Below are 17,350 nucleotides of genomic sequence, written 5' to 3'. Positions count from 1 at the left end.
ATTCACAATCTTATCTTTTTGAAGCTGAACATACGAGGGATGAACTGATCCTTCTAGAAGCGAGCACAAAGAAGAGTGAGACGTTGGAACAGACGGAAGCCGGGAGAGTGACGTGAAGTGAATCAAATCTGCAAAATGTGGAACTTGGAGCCAAGTTATTTTGACATAAATGGATTGCTTACCCATAACTAACCGGAAAAAACCCGTCTTCGGCCAGCTGGACCAAACAGACGGTTTGGTCCAGCTGGTGAGTCACACTTTATATTGATCATGATACACGCAGCACGCCATGCGTGTTATTGCAACTACAGTACATACATTGTCTGGCTAGCTGTGTACAAACAAAACATGAAATGTGGGCTAATACTTTACAAATACTGTACTATGATTGTTCATGTTTTTCAGTAGGTACAAATTGGTGTCGTATCGCAGTGTTGTGCATTACAAACTCAAACGCGTTTTGTGCTGACATAGAAGCTAGCTTATCTTTTTCCGTAGTTAGCTTCTACGGCTAAAACCATAGCACACAGATGAGTTACTACGCTATAAAAAGAGTTCCTAAGTGTTCGCTTTTACAATAACAATCAGAGGTGGGTAGTAATGCGCTACATTTACTCCGTTACATCTACTTGAGTAACTTTTGGGATAAATTGTACTTCTAAGAGTAGTTTTAATGCAACATACTTTTACTTGAGTATATTTCGGCACCGCTGCTGCCCACTGCTCCCCTCACCTCCCAAGGGGTGATCAAGGGGATGGGTCAAATGCAGAGGACAAATTTCACCACACCTAGTGTGTGTGTGACAATCATTGGTACTTTTACTCCGCTCCATTTATCTACATTCAGCTCGCTACTCGCTACTGATTTTTATCGATCTCTTAATGCACACTTTGTTTGTTTTGGTTTGTCAGACAGACCTTCAAAGTAGGATCTATCGCATGCCTGCGTTTCACCAATCAAATGCAGTCACTGGTGACGTTTGACTCCGTTTCACCAATCAAACAGAGCCAGGCGGTCACATGATTAACCGCACATAAAGTTTCAGCGGCAAACAACAAGCTTAAGCTTAAATGAATTCAACGTCAAATTTGAGGAAGCACATTGCGGTAAGTAACGTTAGTAGATATTTTGGCTGTCACCGAAGGCTGATGTTAGCTTCCCTGCTATTAATCACTGTCAAATGTACATCGTGTGGGGACATTTATTAACGCACTGCAGCCTCATAGAGAGACAGACAGAGACACACTCACACACACAGTCGCACACACACACATGCATGTATAGAAACACCAATCAGAAGTGCAAAGTGTGTTCCCAGGTGATTGATTGAAACTTTTATTAGTAGATTGCACAGTTCAGTACATATTCTGCACAATTGACCACTAAATGGTAACACCCGAATAAGTTTTTCAACTTGTTTAAGTCGGAGTCCACGTAAATCAATTCATGCAGCCCATACCTATCAGTTTATGGTTTGCGTAAAGGCTAACTGGTTATTTTCCTTTGTAATCTCTGCCTACTGAGCCTATGGTGCTGTTAAGTTATTGTGGATCAATTTGCCTTAAAAAATGTTATGTTGAAGTATATTATTTAATATATATTATTGTTTTAGTTACATAAGAGATATTCCTGGCTCTGAATTTGCTCATTGCTATTTTTATGTTTTTGTGCTTTATTTGTTGCCGTCATCATTAAACGAACAGGTTACTCATCAGTTACTCAGTACTTGAGTAGTTTTTTCACAACATACTTTTTACTTTTACTCAAGTAAATATTTGGGTGACTACTCCTTACTTTTACTTGAGTAATAAATCTCTAAAGTAACATTACTCTTACTTGAGTACAATTTCTGGCTACTCTACCCACCTCTGATAACAATGTTGCTGCAGCTTTATTATTATACAGGTTACGGAACGTAAATTAAGTATTGTTGACGGTTTTTAAATGCATTTTTAAAGTGATTTAGTGGTAGAATTGACTCCCATTAGCTGCATGGTCAGTCACCAAGAATGAGCCGATATTTATATGTTAGAAAGCGACAAAAAACAAAACCCTTTGTCTTCTTGTCTCTCATAAGGATTGTGAATGATAGGTAAAAAAAAAGGCCTGAAGTTGAATATGTTTAAGATATTTTTCATAATATGTTGTACAAATGGGCTTAAATATTACTCACAAATCCGTCAAAAATACCAGGAGAAGTTGAGTAGCAGATTAAGTATAATAAAACATATTCCTGAAAATGTGCAAATCAGTGTTTTTTTTGTTTTGAAAAAAGGTTTTACATCTTGCTTATGTATCATTGTTATGAGGAAAAAAGCTAAAAAATAGGACAAAGAACACCACATAAAACATGATTTGCTGAGGTTGGAGAATTACAAAGAGTTAGGTTACAGTAGCAGTCAAAAGTGTAGACACATTTTTCAATGTATCTACACTTTTGTTTGCTACTGTACATTTGCAGTTTTTGTCGCAGTATGACCACTACTCTTAAATCAGGACCCTTCCTCCTCTTGAGTATAAAAAATAAAAATTCTGTGCTGATACGCGGAAGCTTTCACTCACACTCTTTATCTTCAAGAACAGACGAACGGCTCTCGTTGTTTTCCTGCTGCTGTTGTCCAGATGTGACGCAAGCGTTTTCTCAGAATACAAACTGTAAGAGGGGGCATTGCTGTACTGCACTGTGCATTCCACAACATGCTTACAGCCCTTGACTTCTGAATAAATCACCTGTCAAATAGCAACAGACGACATCCATAAATCTCGCTTGAGCGGCTCCATAAAAAGTAAAGACCAGGAAATTTTACTTTCCTTCTCTCAAATCCTCTTTTTTTTAAACTGACATGTTTCTGCTCGCCTCAATTGATTTTTACAGCTCATTTTCATTATCTCAGTGCGTTTGTTTGTGTATTTCTCAAATAGTGGGCCACGCCCTTCCCGTGAGAGGCGGGGGGACATCTAGTAGTCTTTATTCATGCTGGAACAATACACAAGCCTCCAAGTAGGTGGCAGCAGTGTTTAGACTAATCCACAGGCAGTACAAGTACACAAGAACACCAGTGTAAACAGCCAAGGAAGGCTATTGAACCCCAAAGTTCGATTGACTTGAAATTTCTCAAACTCTATAAAACACCCCACTGTAAATTTAGGGCCTTAAACTGAATCCCAAAGATGCACTAAAGAAATTTAGTGCACACCTTTCGGGCACTGACAAGCACGCGTGTATATAATCTGAGCAAGACTGGTTTCATTTTTTGAAAAGCATGTTTCAAGCAAAACATCTAACTAATTGCCCATAAGTCATTGACCATTTGTCTATTGATATACCAGGGGTGTCAAACTCATTTTAGATCGGGGGCCACATGGTGAAAAATCTACTCCTAAGTGGGCCGGACTGGTAAAATCACGGCACGATAAGTAAAGAATAAAGACAACTTCAGATTGTTTTCTTTGTTTAAGAATAGAACAAGCACATTCTGAAAATGTACAAATCATAGTGTTGTTGTTTTTTTACACTTAGATGTTGCAGTTAATAGTATTTTAGCTTTATTTGTCGTTACTTATACTTTCTGAATAAATTATGTGATGATGTTCATCAGTCAACTAACTCATTGGTGTTAATTTTCAATCTATCAAGATAAAAAAAATATATAAAAATGTAATTACAGGATGTTATTTTTGTAGTTTGCTCATTTTCCTCGACTGGTGCACTAATATTATGTGGTTTATTTTTATTTTTTTTACATATGTAGCATAATCTACAAAGATACAAAGAACTGCTATTGCGACATCTAGTGGACACATTTAGAACAGCAGTCTCTTTCATTCAAAAATTTCGGCTCATTTTTATACTTAGCAAACTCATCCCGCGGGCCGGATAAAACCTGTTCGCGGGCCTGACCCGGCCCGCGGGCCTTACGTTTGACACACCTGGATTATAACATGAGGAGGATATTTGTATTATATGTATGCTAGCATGTCTTCAGACAGTGGGCGCCACAAATTAATTAATTTATATGCACAACCCAATTAGGTCCAAAATGTATCAAATAAGACTAAAATGAGCTAATATTAGACTTAGACTTAGACAAACTGTAATGATCCACAAGGGAAATTGTTCCACACAGTAGCTCAGTTACAAAGGTTTCAACTGTATTTCTGACCTCAATATTGCAAGCCAGTTGCTTTACCTTTTGCTACCTTCACACACACACACACACAGCATTATAAACTATCAATCATAGTAATATAACCAACACGTTAGAATGGTATGACAACAGGGGTTTGGTTTTAAATTGGGTTAAAAGCTACCTAAGGAATAGGCCGCAAAATGTCAAGCTAAGTGGATACATGTCCTTAGGCTTAAACATAACTTGCGGTGTGCCCCAGGGGTCAATTCTAGGACCAAAATTGTTCAACCGCTATAAAAACAACACCTGTAAGGTCGCGAAGTACTTAAAATTGGTACTATTTGCAGATGACACAACTGCACTTTGTTCAGGAGAAAACACACAAGCTATTTAAAAAGATAAGAGCCTATTAGACTATTACTAAATTTAAAGGGGACGCCTTCAAAACCAACTTTTCTTACCTAATGGTACCTGTTTTTGTGTATTTGGGATCGCGAAGGATCAGTGGTCAAAAATGGATGGCATCTACATAAGGCCAAAACCGTTAAAATCAAACTATGGAGGCATGGCGAAGATATTCATAAAACAATCTTGGAATTTGCCCAATTTGTGACGTTTTTCCCAGTTGTTACATCAACGTATATCTCCATATATGGGAGAAATTCACCCCAAAAACTTCACGCGAGTCCACCATTGTTGTCCAACGCTATAGTCAATAAGTTCCTTCTCGTTTTCTATATACTTGTTGTGAGGCAGACTGGCTTGTGTGTGCACAAGCATCCTCCGCTGTTGCCATTTCTAATACAAAGTAGCGTATAGTTCGAATTTATATTTGTCAGACTCTATATGGAAGCGCTAAAAAATAAAACATGACTGACAGAGAGAAGGTGCAGTCGAAGTGAAGCCACGTAAATGAGACCACCCACAAAACCGCGTATTCTAAAAAGAGTCAGAAAATGGCTTGAAGATGATCTGTAAAACATAATCTATGCAAAATTTTGACCAAAAAAAACACCATTACATGTTATGTAGACCACAAGGAAGTGTTTTAAATGTAGAAAAACTATCATAATGTGACCTCTTTAAGTAAAGGGTCATATTATGATATTTTCCCTACATTTAAAACACTTCCTTGTGACCTCTCTAAGTAAAGGGTCATATTATGATATTTTCCCTACATTTAAAACACTTCCTTGTGGTCTACGTGACATATAATGGTTACATAAAGGATGTAATGATTATGTAAAAGAAAAAAAATCATAATGTGACCCCTTTAAGTAAAAGGGGTCACATTAATAGTTGTTCTACATTTAAAAACATTTCATAACATGTAATGGTGTTTTTGGGTGAACATTTAGCAAAGATTTTGTTTTAAAGACCTATCTTCCAGCCACTTATTGGCTCAATCTGAAAACAAGTTGCTTTAAAAGGCAGAGTTGTTCAATGCAGATGAACCCGTCCTAACAACGCCCCTTCACGCTGACTAAACCTTGGTCCTCGCCCCGGCAGCCATGCTTTGTAGTTTTCTCATTTCTTGCTTTTATTATTGACTAATCGGTTCTACTAACAGAAGCTACACACGTCAGGACCTTATGGGCATGGGCCACCAGTCATCTGTTTTAGGTGATTTTCATTACCACACAACATCCCAGATGATATAGCGAGACCAGTGGCCTCAACGTGGTTTGTTGTCGGCACGAGGAGACGATGCGGGCGGAGGAGACAATGCGGGCGGAGGAGAGAGAGGAAGCAGAAGCGAAGCTGCAGGTCTGGTACTACCAGACTACCGTATACGCAAAGGCTGAACCTCTACTGAGTCCAGGGTTTCTCATTGTGCCCATTGGGTTGAGTTTTTTCTTGCGCTGATGTGGGATCTGAGCCGAGGATGTCATTGTGGCTTGTGCAGCCCTTTGAGACACTTGTGATTGAGGGCTATATAAATAAACTTTGATTGATTGTATCTCTCCAATGCTAGATCCTGGGCGTATACATGTGTATCATAATAAAATACTTTTCTATTCTATATCACGTTAACAACTCCACTGCACTGCTGCTTCTACCCCTTGTAAACAATAAGCTCAAGGTTATACACTACGCAACAAGCTACATGGCTAACATAATACGGATCATAATACTTACTCGTCCAGTGCCAAACAGCAGGCACTGATCCTATTAAAATCAGATATTAGGTAAATCATTCTTTATTTTGCCACAGGACGGTGACGCTGTTCCCTTACATTCGAAGGCAAAGCTAGCTACACTACAAATCGAGCTAACATTGCTAAGATGATATTCACACATCTAAAACCTACTGTTATTACCTACCATTTCATTCTGTCCTCTATTGCCATAAATAGTAGGCACCGAACCGACCATTAAAAGTCGTTTTTTGGAAATTCCATCTTTATACTGGCGTAGGTTTGTGAAGCACGACTCTTCGAAGTGGTCTCCACACACTCGGAGCAACTTCTTCACAGTCTAGGGCACATTACCACGAATCATAAAAGTGAAAAGTAAGACACTCTTTACTTCAGATGAGGCTGAAAGTTTATGTAGTAATTTGGTAATTTGGTTAAAACAACAGGTTATCTCCTTCATTCGGTTTCATTGTGAACACATTGACTTCTACGTGAATTAAAAAAAGCCCTTTGGATGAAACTTTACCATGTACGGAGATTAAGGGTGTCAAAAAAATTATTTTCAAATGAATCGCAAGTCTTATTTGTAACGATTCTTAATGAATTTTAAATTTAAAAAATCGATTAAAATTTTATTTTTTTTCTGTCCTGTCCAGCCACTCGGGAAAATCATATTGTTGATGTAAATGCTCATATCTGCTGTACAGATTTATTTTACAAAAGAGAAGTGTTGGCGACTTCTCTTGTTGTCTTATTTGTATTTGACTTTATTAAATGTTTGGGTATAATCTTATTAAACAAAAGCAGTTTTCTTTTAAGTAATATAAAAATGTTCACAGCTCTTTATCTTTTTTATGGAGGAATGTAGTTCAATCAATCAATCAATCTTTATTTATATAGCCCTAAATCACAAGTGTCTCAAAGGGCTGCACAAGCCACAACGACATCCTCGGTACAAAGCCCACATACGGGCAAGGAAAAACTCACCCCAGTGGGACGTCGATGTGAATGACTATGAGAAACCTTGGAGAGGACCGCATATGTGGGTAACCCCCCCCCTCTAGGGGAGACCGAAAGCAATGGATGTCGAGTGGGTCTGACATAATATTGTGAGAGTCCAGTCCATAGTGGATCCAACATAATAGTGTGAGAGTCCAGTCCATAGTGGGGCCAGCAGGACACCATCCCGAGCGGAGACGGGTCAGCAGCGTAGAGATGTTCCCAGCCGATGCACAGGCGAGCGGTCCACCCCGGGTCCCGACTCTGGACAGCCAGCACTTCATCCATGGCCACCGGACCTGTGCCCCCCTCCCCTCAAGGAAAAGGGGAGCAGAGGAGAAAAGAAAAGAAACGGCAGATCAACTGGTCTAACAGGGGGGCTATTTAAAGGCTAGAGTATACAAATGAGTTTTAAGATGGGACTTAAATGCTTCTACTGAGGTAGCATCTCTAATTGTTACCGGGAGGGCATTCCATAGTACTGGAGCCCGAATAGAAAACGCTCTATAGCCCGCAGACTTTTTTTGGGCTCTGGGAATCACTAATAAGCCGGAGTTCTTTGAACGCAGATTTCTTGCCGGGACATATGGTACAATGCAATCGACAAGATAGGACGGAGCTAGACCGTGTAGTATTTTATACGTAAGTAGTAAAACCTTAAAGTCACTTCTTAAGTGCACAGGAAGCCAGTGCAGGTGAGCCAGTATAGGCGTAATATGATCAAACTTTCTTGTTCTTGTCAAAAGTCTAGCAGCCGCATTTTGTACCAACTGTAATTTTTTAATGCTAGACATAGGGAGACCCGAAAATAATACGTTACAGTAGTCGAGACGAGACGTAACGAACGCATGAATAATGATCTCAGCGTCGCTAGTGGACAAAATGGAACGAATTTTAGCGATATTACGGAGATGAAAGAAGGCCGTTTTAGTAACACTCTTAATGTGTGATTCAAAGGAGAGAGTTGGGTCGAAGATAATACCCAGATTCTTTACCGAGTCGCCTTGTGTAATTGTTTGGTTGTCAAATGTTAAGGTGGTATTATTAAATAAATGTCGGTGTTTAGCAGGACCGATAATCAGCATTTCCGTTTTCTTGGCGTTGAGTTGCAAGAAGTTAGCGGACATCCATTGTTTAATTTCATTAAGACACGCCTCCAGTTGACTACAATCCGGCGTGTTGGTCAGCTTTAGGGGCATGTAGAGTTGGGTGTCATCAGCATAGCAATGAAAGCTAACACCGTATTTGCGTATGATGTCGCCTAGCGGCAGCATGTAAATACTAAAGAGTGCAGGGCCAAGAACCGAACCCTGAGGAACTCCGCACGTTACCTTAACATAGTCCGAGGTCACATTATTATGGGAGACGCATTGCATCCTGTCAGTAAGATAAGAGTTAAACCACGACAAAGCTAAGTCTGACATACCAATACGTGTTTTGATACGCTCTAATAAAATATTATGATCGACGGTATCGAAAGCAGCGCTAAGATCAAGAAGCAGCAACATAGATGACGCATCAGAATCCATCGTTAGCAGTAGATCATTAGTCATTTTTGCGAGGGCTGTCTCCGTAGAGTGATTTGCCCTGAAACCGAATTGAAAAGGTTCACAGAGATTGTTAGACACTAAGTGTTCATTTAGCTGCTGTGCGACAATTTTTTCGAGGATTTTCGAAATAAAGGGAAGGTGGGACACCGGTCGGTAGTTTACCATGAGGTCAGGATCGAGGTTAGGTCTTTTGAGCAGAGGATGAATAACCGCTTTCTTGAATGCTAGGGGAACAGTGCCAGAGGAAAGTGATAAGTTTATAATATTTAGCACTGATGGACCTAATAATACAAAAAGCTCCTTGATAAGTTTCCCAGGAAGTGGGTCAAGTAAACATGTTGTTTGTTTTATCCCACTTACACGCTGTAATAGTTCCTCTAATGTTATTTCATCAAAAAGAGAGAGACTATTTTGTATTGCAGTATCCGTCATAGATACAGTTGTATCCGTGTTCATAGAACCCAGTTGTAGCTGGGATGCGTTGTCTTTAATCTCCTTTCTAATAAGTTCAATTTTCTTATTAAAGAAATTCATAAAGTCATCTGCCGAGTGGGTGGAGCTATTGGGAGGAGTCCCTTGTTGGGTTAGCGATGCTACTGTACTAAACAAAAATTTAGGGTCGTTTTTGTTGAGGCGGATGAGATTTGAGTAATATTTAGCTTTAGCTAAGGTAAGCATGCGTTTATACGATATTAAACTATCACTCCATGCTTGATGGAAAACCTCAAGCTTGGTCGCGCGCCATTTGCGTTCCAACTTTCTACATGATAATTTATGAGCTCTGGTTTCCTCTGTAAACCATGGGGTGCGCCTTTTAGGGGCCCTTTTTTGTTTTAGCGGTGCTATACTATCAATGGTTTTGCGCAGGGCATTGTCAAAGTTGTTAGTGAGGTTATCAATAGAGCCGACATAATTTGGGAATGGTGCCATTACCGAAGGCAGTAGGTCAGCAAGAGTCATCGTTGTGGCGGCATTAATGTTGCGGCTGCTATAGCAGTTATTATTATTATTAGTTTGTTGACAATGAGTCAGAACTTCGAATTTTATAAGGTAATGATCGGACATTACTTTAGTATACGGGAGTACCATAACTTTGGAGGTGGTGACACCCCTGACCAGCACTAGATCTATCGTATTGCCGTTGCGATGCGTAGGTTCATTTATTATTTGTGTAAGACCACAGCTATCAATTATAGTCTGGAGCGCCACGCACTGAGGGTCCGATGGGGTATTCATATGGATATTAAAGTCCCCCATTATGATTATATTGTCTGCGTGCGTCACTAGATCAGCAACGAACTCTGAGAATTCATTAATAAAGTCCGAGTAGGGCCCTGGGGGGCGGTAGATAACAGCCATATCGAGAGGCAGCGGTGCGACAGACCTCATAGTAAGCACCTCAAACGATTTGTATTTATTATTTAGGTTAGGGGTAAGGTTAAAGTTTTCATTGTATATTAGTGCGACCCCCCCACCCCTTTTAAGGGGACGGGCAATATGCGCATTCGTATAGTTAGGAGGAGATGCCTCATTTAGCGCAAAAAATTCGTCTGGTTTGAGCCAGGTTTCGCTAAGACCAATGACGTTAAGATTGTTGTCTCTAATGACCTCATTAACTAATAACGTTTTGGGAGACAATGATCTTATGTTTAAAAAGCCCATATTATAAGTATTGGGCTGTTTTGACGAGTTTTTGTTTAAATTATCCGTAGTAGAAATATTAATAATGTTGCGTTTATTATACGTAGTGCACTTTAAATAGTTTCGACCATATCTAGGAATTGATACGACGGGAATTTTCAGATTGTTTGCTTGATGCTGCGATCGACTGAACGCATCATGATTTGCCACCTCAGTAGAATGCATATCTACCCCGGACACATTCACAACAGAAAACACATTATGTGAGTTGTGTGTTATTCTAAGAAAATTGCTATGCGTACAGGAATTATCCAGCCTGGCGCTGGCTAGTTCTAGCTTAACTGACTCCTCACCCGGACTAGCAGGCTCTGTAATTGCCTGTGACCGGGCTTGCTCTAGTGTAGTTAGTCAAATGTGACTTAAACAGTAGTCTATATTCTTAGACAGGATGATGGCGCCTTCCTGGTTAGGGTGAAGGCCGTCCCTCATCAGCAAGCCTGGTTTGCCCCAGAAAGAGGGCCAATTATCAATAAACGTTAGTCCCTGTTGTCTACAGAAGCTAGCCAGCCACTTGTTAAGCGAGACTAATCTGCTATATCTCTCATCATTGCCTCTCGCAGGCAGGGGGCCAGAGACAATTACTCGATGCCTGGACATCTTTCTAGCGAGATCACAAGTCCTGGCTATGTTTCTCTTTGTAATCTCTGACTGTCTCATTCTAGTGTCATTGGAGCCAACGTGTACAACTATATTCGCATAACTAGTGGTGCGATTAGCCTGTCGTACGTGTTTACTAGGCCTGTTGCGAGTTAGCTCCCTAAGATTAGCCTCTATGTCAGGTGCTCGGGCCCCCGGGATGCACTTAATTGTGGCTGGTTTGCTAAGCTTTATGTTTCGGGTGATGGAGTCCCCTATGACTAAGGTGTGGTGCCCGGTAGACTGGGGTGTAGGACTAGCTAAAGAGCTAAATCTATTATGCGTCTCAACCGGTACACCGTAGCTTGTAGGCCGCTTAGGACTGCTACAGGCTGGGCTAGTTAGCTCGCTACAGCTAACGCTAGCAGATGTGTCCGCAACATCTAAAGTTACGAGATTACTCTGCTCTAACTGGCGGACACGGCCCTCTAGCAGAGCCAGCCTCTCCGTGAGTAAGGTGCAAGACGCGCAGGAAGCCATACTCACGGTGTTTTTCTGTCACCGAGTGAAGTTCCTGCTGTCTTCCGAGAAGTCCTGGTCACGGTGTGCAGGAGTAGACTCCTTCTGACCGGCGCCCGGCGACGCCTTTCTCCGCGCTAGCTTCGTTAGCTTAGCAGCTAGCTGCTAGCTAGCTGCGGGAGGGGTGGAGAGACAGAGATCGGGTGATTTGCAAGTTAAATAGTACTACTAAATATGTTGAGAAAGTAATAAAGAAAGCTGCAGAACAATTTAAAAGCACACAAATAGAACGATACTTAGCTTTTTCGAAACAGCGAGCAGTCGGCGAGCAGTCACGCACGGTAGTTAATCATAGAACTGGCACCCAATGTTATTAAAAAGTATTGATTTTGAATCGAGAATCGCTTGGAATCGAGAATCGATTCTGAATCAAATCGTTACCCCCAAGAATAGAATCGAAAAGTGTGGTTCCCAAAAATTCACAACCCTAATGGAGACATCTGAAGACGTCACCAATGGGGAAAAACTTAACTAATGGGGAAAAATGCCAAACGGCGCGTTTAAAAGAAGTAGATTACAAACGAATGCAATGCCGCCACGGTTTGATTAAACATTTTCGGGACATACGCAAATCCCAAATACACAACAGCAGGTACCACCAGTTAAGAAACGTTGGTTTTGCATTATAGGGCCCCTTCAAGTAAAACTAAAATAATTCCATTGGGTAAGAATACAGAAGATCTTCAAACACAAATACTAATAGACGGCATAGACATAGATAAAGTGGTAAGGATTTAACTTCTTGGTGTTAACATAGATGGCAAAATGAGCTGAAAAACTCGCATTAAAAACATACAATACATAAAAGTAGCAAGACATATTTCAATAAATGTGTTTTGGTACAAAAATCTAGAGCCGGATTTACTAAGATCCAAATACCACGCGTATGCAAAAAATATAACAGCGTGTACTATGAGTGAGTGTGGTCTACTAACACTGCGTGTGCAACTAAAAAGTAGTGCAGACCGCCTTATTTAAATGAGGATTTTGCGTGCACACGGGCTTTTACAATGGAGACACTTTTATTTTACTGCACATTCATGTTCTCATGCTCCTCCTCCTTACCTGTGTGCGATGTGTTGAACCAGCAGCAGCAGCAGCAGCACACTGACACTTTTCTTTCACTTCCACATTCAGCGACGAGGCTGTGAATCGCGTCACCAGTGCATTTGTGCACCTGGAATGACTAAAACGCAAACAAATGCATAATGAAAGACATATTTTTATATAGAGGTATATTATAGCAATATATTAGCTTAATTAAAAAAACAACAACAACAAAAAAAAAAAGGCAAAACGCATTAATTGAATTAATTTAAATCAGCCCCACAGGTCACCGAGCAGCTATAAAATTATAAAAGGGAATTGCTGAATCTAGTTGCTCTGGTTGGATTCGTAACTGTTTAGTTTTCACCATGCTGGGTAGTTGGCCCTGCGATGGCTAGTCAGCTGGTGGGGCTGCCACCTTACAGCATGGTATGGAGATGGAGAGACCTGGTTGCTATGGTCGGCTCTACGCGCCCTGAAGTGCAAGAGGACTAAGTAAGTAAGTAAGTAATTGCTGAATAGACAATGTCTAATATTTTTTATTTCTGACCGTCAAAAATGTTTATGCAGGACCAGCACTGATCCTGCAGCCGTGTGTGGCACTGTCAGTTTGCACGTCCTTCATAAAATAGTGCTTGCAAAAAATAAATCATGTTCCCATGCTAAATAATTATATTCGCATTTTCTCTAACGAGTATTGTGGCCGTTTTGATGATCAGCATATTTTTTGCATATTAATGAAGACGGACACGCAAAATAGATTGCACGTCTTATTCTGCTCACTTAACAGACGCAATCCACTTTGCACACGTTTAGCACGGCTTTGCGTGTGCTATCAGGTTTGCGCGTGTTTTAGCACACGCAAACTTTTAGTAAATCAGGACTCTGGTGTTCTATCTGAGTGGTGCTGATATACTTTGAGTGCATCGGTATGCAAATTGATTTATCATGATCAAGTATTTATATTCATGTTATAGATTGAATACAGAATGTGAACAAAAGTTTTTTCCCACTACTTTTCGGACATGTGGAACTTTGTGTGACACTGTAAAAATGTGCTGTATTGTCCATGTAACCTTGTTTCTCTATTTCAGGGGTGTCAAACGTACGGCCCGCGAACAGGTTTTATCCAGCCCGCGGGATGAGTTTGCTCAGTATAAAAATGAGCCGAAATTTTTGAATGAAAGAAACTGCTGTTCTAAATGTGTCCACTGGATGTCGCAATAGCAATTCTTTGTATCTTTGTAGATGATGCTACATATGTAAAAAAACAACAAAAAAAACCACAGGATGTTAGTGCACCAGTCGAAGAAAATAAGCAAACTACATGAAAAACATCCTGTATTTTGATGTTGACATTATTTTTTTATCTTGATAGATTGAAAACTAACACCAATGAGTTGACTGATGAACATCATCACATCATTTATTCAGAAAATATAAATAACGACAAATAAAGATAGAATACTGTTAACCGCAACATGTAAGTGTAAAAAACCCAACAACATTATGATTTGTACAATTTCAGAATGCCCATCCATCCATCCATCTTCTTCCGCTTATCCGAGGTCGGGTCGCGGGGGCAGCAGCCTAAGCAGGGAAGCCCAGACTTCCCTCTCCCCAGCCACTTCGTCCAGCGCTTCCTGTGGGACCCCGAGGCGTTCCCAGGCCAGCCGGGAGACATAGTCTTCCCAATGTGTCCTGGGTCTTCCCCGCGGCCTCCTACCGGTCGGACGTGCCCTAAACACCTCCCTAGGGAGGCGTTCGGGTGGCATCCTGACCAGATGCCCGAACCACCTCATCTGGCTCCTCTCGATGTGGAGGGGCAGCGGCTTTACTCTGAGCTCCCCCCGGATGACAGAGCTTCTCACCCTATCTCTAAGGGAGAGCCCCGCCACCCGGCGGAGGAAACTCATTTCGGCCGCTTGTACCCGTGATCTTGTCCTTTCGGTCATAACCCAAAGCTCATGACCATAGGTGAGGATGGGAACGTAGATCGACCGGTAAATTGAGAGCTTTGCCTTCCGGCTCAGCTCCTTCTTCACCACAACGGATCGATACAGCGTCCACATTACTGAAGACGCCGCACCGATCCGTCTGTCGATCTCACAATCCACTCTTCCCTCACTCGTGAAAAAGACTCCGAGGTACTTGAACTCCTCAACTTGGGGCAAGATCTCCTCCCCAACCCGGAGATGGCACTCCACCCTTTTCCGGGCGAGAAACATGGACTCGGACTTGGATGTGCTTGTTCTATTTTTAAACAAAGAAAACAATCTGATGTTGTCTTTATTTTTTTTGATTATCGTGCCGTGATTTTACCACTTGGGAGTAGATTTTTCTCCATGTGGCCCCCGATCTAAAATGAGTTTGACACCCCTGCTCTATTTGAAATAAACAAACTTATATACAGTATAGGATATATTGTTGTGCTCTACCACCCAATATTTATTGTTGTAAAGGCCTGATTTGCTCAGTAAACATGTTTATTACCTGTGATGCTCTCACAAGTCATGTTGAGTAGGTGCATAGAAAGTTATATTTTGGGGCCTTGGCTTGTTAGAAGCTGACATAATGAGGCCTAAATTAGAAGACAAATGGGTCAGATAACCAAAAGGTAAAAGCTTGTCTTTTGTTGATAACCAAACAAAACAAAGGGGATGTCACCGGGCATCAAGCTGACGCATTAGGAACGAGTGTTTAGCCAGTCAATTTGTGTGCATCCTGCAAGATGACGAGAGACGCTTCCTGCTCAAGGGTCAAAAGTCACAACGGGCACGGGTGTGGATTAACGGTGCTGTTTGAACAAGTCCTAATTAATAATTAATAACAAAAAATAATCGGGTCCCTCATGCGTGCATACAACAAATCACAGTATGGACCACCTCTATTCAACCTCCGTGACCCCGCCCCCAGTGCCTATAGGGTCAGGGCGGTGTCAAAGGTGACGATAAAAGCAGTGTCGTCTGGGAAATTGGACCACACTAATTGTCCATCAGTCCACTTTAATTACCGCACAAGTGTGGGGGGGTGACGGAAGAGGGGGGTATGACACTAGCAGCTATAGGCGGGCGGGTAAGACGGGGTGGGCATTACTAAAGATGAGAAATTCAATTAGGAACGCTGCACTGCATTGAACACGAAAGCAAATTGGCAATTCAATTAACTAAACAAAGACGCTTAAAGATAAAAGGCAGAGGAGGCTGTGGCAGAATAAATGGGAAAAAAATGGTATGTAGTTTTTATATTTAGTAAGACAAGTTAACAGCTAACCATTTATGCCTTTCCCCCGGCGTGGCGAAGTTGGTAGAGTGGCCGTGTCAGCAATCGGAGTGTTGCTGGTTACTGGGGTTCAATCCCCACCTTCTACCATCCTAGTCACGTCCGTTGTGTCCTTGGGCAAGACACTTCACCCCTTGCTCCTGATGGCTGCTGGTTAGCGCCTTGCATGGCAGCTCCCGCCATCAGTGTGTGAATGTGTGTGTGAATGGATAAATGTGGAAGTAGTGTCAAAGCGCTTTGAGTACCTTGAAGGTAGAAAAGCGCTATACAAGTATAACCCATTTATCATTTATCATTTATCTTATTGGAGTTAGCGTTAGCATCTTAGCACGCCTAAAAGCGCAAACATTTGAGGAGCTGCTGTGCTACAGAAAGTCACTCAGCAAGAACTTCCCCACACTGTGCAAGAATGACTATTTTTGGATGGAGACTCACATTTTTCTACTTCCAAAAGGACACAAAAAAACCCTCTCCACAACAAATGAGTCCTGACAGCTCAGCGTAAGCAGCTGTTGCTATACGCACCACCTGTACCACATGTGGCCGCCGGCCGCCTTCGCCTTTTAAATCCAGCTATTTGTGGCCGTCTAGACGCGTTTGGGATTTATAAGAGGAAGCTCAGGGGAAATCTGCGGATAACGTAGTGTTTCCTGTACAGTCCACCTCTTCAAGTACTTCCAGAAGCTGCAGCCTGGCAGAATCTACTCATTTGTTGCACACATGTAGAAACATCTCAAATTAATCAGTCACGCTAACGACGTAATATAGTTACACCACAATTTATGTCGACTTTTGATTTTGACATAGCTGTTGTTATATAATAATAATAATAATAATAATAAAAAGGGGTTTTAAATTACCTCCGCCATCGTTTCAAGATGCACTCCATCCTTTAACGTTTGGACCCTTTGGCGTAGCTTAGCCGCTAGCAGAAACAATGCGTAATGTTGTAAAGATGAGCAGAATTTTTTTTTTTTAGTATTTAATGATTTTTAAAAAACTCTAAAAGGAAGTACTTCACAATTCAAAGGCACAGTTCTGGAGTAACTTCCATCATTGTTATCTTAAACGGCTAGCATAAAACTAGCTCAGGAAGATTCTACCACAACACTTTTTTTTTTAGGGTTTTTACAAAATTTACACAAAACTGAAGCATTTAAAAACATACCATCTTTTTGATATTTGTGTCAACTTTTAAGCTGATTTAGATGTAGCTGTTAAAAAAAAAAAAAAAAAAGAAGCTTTTCTCAAATTACCTCTGCAATTTTGGTGTCCAGATGCATGCGTCCTTCAACTTTTGGACACTTTGACATAGCTGGTTAGCTGCTATCAGAAACAGTGTATGCT

General features: G+C 41.1%; 1 long non-coding RNA gene across 1 annotated transcript in view; it reads right to left on the bottom strand.

Moving 5' to 3' along the window:
* Nucleotides 1-17,350, bottom strand: part of LOC133609587 (uncharacterized) — a 168,048-nt gene that overhangs the window by 56,270 nt on the left and 94,428 nt on the right. Inside the window, exons 6-7 of the long non-coding RNA XR_009815742.1 lie at nucleotides 17,260-17,348; nucleotides 12,740-12,860 (exon numbers count right to left, since the gene is read on the bottom strand). This is a non-coding gene — a long non-coding RNA (uncharacterized lncRNA). The remainder of the gene's footprint in view (nucleotides 1-12,739; nucleotides 12,861-17,259; nucleotides 17,349-17,350) is intronic.

This window comes from Nerophis lumbriciformis, linkage group LG07, assembly GCF_033978685.3.
Source record: "Nerophis lumbriciformis linkage group LG07, RoL_Nlum_v2.1, whole genome shotgun sequence".
NCBI lineage: Eukaryota > Metazoa > Chordata > Actinopteri > Syngnathiformes > Syngnathidae > Nerophis > Nerophis lumbriciformis.
Note: the sequence above shows the minus strand (reverse complement) of the source record. Positions and strands in the feature narration are given on the sequence as shown.